The 2,500-nt window shown below is 63.4% G+C and overlaps 1 pseudogene; it reads left to right on the top strand.

Annotated features, from left to right (window-relative positions):
- Positions 1–2,500, top strand: part of LOC124746517 — a 7,910-nt pseudogene that overhangs the window by 1,920 nt on the left and 3,490 nt on the right.

Raw genomic sequence — 2,500 nt, 5'->3', positions numbered from 1 at the left:
GATGTTGATGGGGGCCGTCATAGCATGATGCGCTTTGTGCTGGCCCCCGTTGGGCGAAAGGGAATCCGGTTCCTATTCCGGAACCCGGCAGCGGAACCGATACAAGTCGGGCCCCTCTTTTAGAGATGCTCGTCGGGGTAACCCAAAAGGACCCGGAGACGCCGTCGGGAGATCGGGGAAGAGTTTTCTTTTCTGCATGAGCGTTCGAGTTCCCTGGAATCCTCTAGCAGGGAGATAGGGTTTGGAACGCGAAGAGCACCGCAGTTGCGGCGGTGTCCCGATCTTCCCCTCGGACCTTGAAAATCCGGGAGAGGGCCACGTGGAGGTGTCGCGCCGGTTCGTACCCATATCCGCAGCAGGTCTCCAAGGTGAAGAGCCTCTAGTCGATAGAATAATGTAGGTAAGGGAAGTCGGCAAATTGGATCCGTAACTTCGGGATAAGGATTGGCTCTGAGGATCGGGGCGTGTCGGGCTTGGTCGGGAAGTGGGTCAGCGCTAACGTGCCGGGCCTGGGCGAGGTGAGTGCCGTAGGGGTGCCGGTAAGTGCGGGCGTTTAGCGCGGGCGTGGTCTGCTCTCGCCGTTGGTCGGCCTCGTGCTGGTCGGCGGTGCAGGATGCGCGCGCCTGCGCGGCGTTCGCGCCCCGGTGCTTCAACCTGCGTGCAGGATCCGAGCTCGGTCCCGTGCCTTGGCCTCCCACGGATCTTCCTTGCTGCGAGGCCGCGTCCGCCTTAGCGTGCTCCTCCGGGGGCGCGCGGGTGCGCGGATTCTCTTCGGCCGCCATTCAACGATCAACTCAGAACTGGCACGGACTGGGGGAATCCGACTGTCTAATTAAAACAAAGCATTGCGATGGCCCTAGCGGGTGTTGACGCAATGTGATTTCTGCCCAGTGCTCTGAATGTCAACGTGAAGAAATTCAAGCAAGCGCGGGTAAACGGCGGGAGTAACTATGACTCTCGAAGTGCGGTCTTGATGTAGTCGTGCTGCTGCTGCGAGGTGCCTTCCTTGGGTTATAGTTACAGGGAGAGTGATGCGCAATACATGGGCCTAGCCCTCTTAGCCTCTCCTCTCCTGCGGTCTTCTCCCCTTCTCGTGGGCCCGCTGATTTTCGCAGAGTGGAAGACCGCACCAGGGGCTTGGGGGGGTTACCAGCCCCCCCTCGCATTATCCCTTTATAGTTGGGGGCAGCCGACAAGAAACAAGAGATGGTGGCCCTTCCGCTGAAGGTGCCACCCCAGCTACCCCAGCACCTATCCGGCCAACCGGCCGTAACGAAAATGCGATAGTTTGTGTAGCTCCCTTTGCTTGCAGTGAGTGCCACCGCACTTTTACCACGAAGAACGGTCTCGGGGTCCATCGCCGCCGCCAACACCCTGCGGCCGCCAACGCTGAGATCGTGACGGAGAGGCATCGCGCGAGGTGGACGGAGGAAGAAGTCCTGTCGCTCGCCAAGGCAGAGGCCGAACTGTTCCTTGAGAGGGACGCCCGGTTCTTCTTTGTAAATCAAGAACTTACCAGGATGTTCCCCGACCGAACGCTTGAGGCAATCAAGTGCCGACGGCGGCAAGCTGCCCACAAGCAGCTTGTCCGCCAATTCATGGAGGCACTTGAGATCGGTCGGGGCGAAGAGCCGGCGTCCCGCCGTGGAGCAGGGAGCTCGCTGCCTGACGCGGGCGAGGCCGCTGCGCCGCCCGTCGACGCAGCCGAGGACTTCGCGGCCGACACCACCGGGCCGCCGCCGGAGGGGCCGACTGACGCCGCCATCTGGGAGCATCTGGCGGGGCTTCCTGCTTCCGCCCAGCGTTTCTCTGCCCTGGATCGAGTCATTGGTCTGGGGCGGGGCACGCCGCCCGATGTCATCCTGGGCATGCTCCCGGATGCCCTTGCGTCGGTCGGGTCCAGGGGGGAGAGGTCGATCACCAGGACACAGCGGCCGCGCCAATCATCCAAGCGGCCGCCTGCCGCCCCGCCGCTGCAGAAGCGCAAGCGGCGCCGCTGGGAATACGCGCGCACACAGGACGCCTTCCGTAGGTCGCGTGCACGTTGCGTGCGCGGCTTGCTGGACGGCACCCTGCTGCAGCCGCCACCCGACATCCCCGGTCTGCTGGACTTCTGGGCGGACCTCTTCACGAAGAAGCCGATCTCCACCGCCGGCTTCATCCGTGACCGCCTTCTCCCGCACTCGGAGCCTGTCGCTCCTGAGTGCCTATGGGGGCCGGTCACACGTGAGGAGGTCGCTGCTGCCTTGCCGCCCAGGGGATCGGCAGCCGGGCCGGACGGCCTGACTCCAGCGGAGCTGCGGCGCCTGCCGCATGAAGTCCTGGTGAAACTCTTGAACCTCTTCCTCCTGGCCCGCGCCCTCCCCGAGCGTCTGCTTCGCGCCCGGACGTCACTTCTCCCCAAAACGGCTGCACCAACATCCCCCGCTGACTTTCGCCCCATTACGGTCTGCTCGGTGTTGGCGCGGACCTTTCACAAGGTTCTCGCGTCACGCCTGAT

This window comes from Schistocerca piceifrons, unplaced genomic scaffold (genome assembly GCF_021461385.2).
Source record: "Schistocerca piceifrons isolate TAMUIC-IGC-003096 unplaced genomic scaffold, iqSchPice1.1 HiC_scaffold_351, whole genome shotgun sequence".
NCBI classification, from domain to species: Eukaryota; Metazoa; Arthropoda; class Insecta; order Orthoptera; family Acrididae; genus Schistocerca; species Schistocerca piceifrons.
Note: the sequence above shows the minus strand (reverse complement) of the source record. Positions and strands in the feature narration are given on the sequence as shown.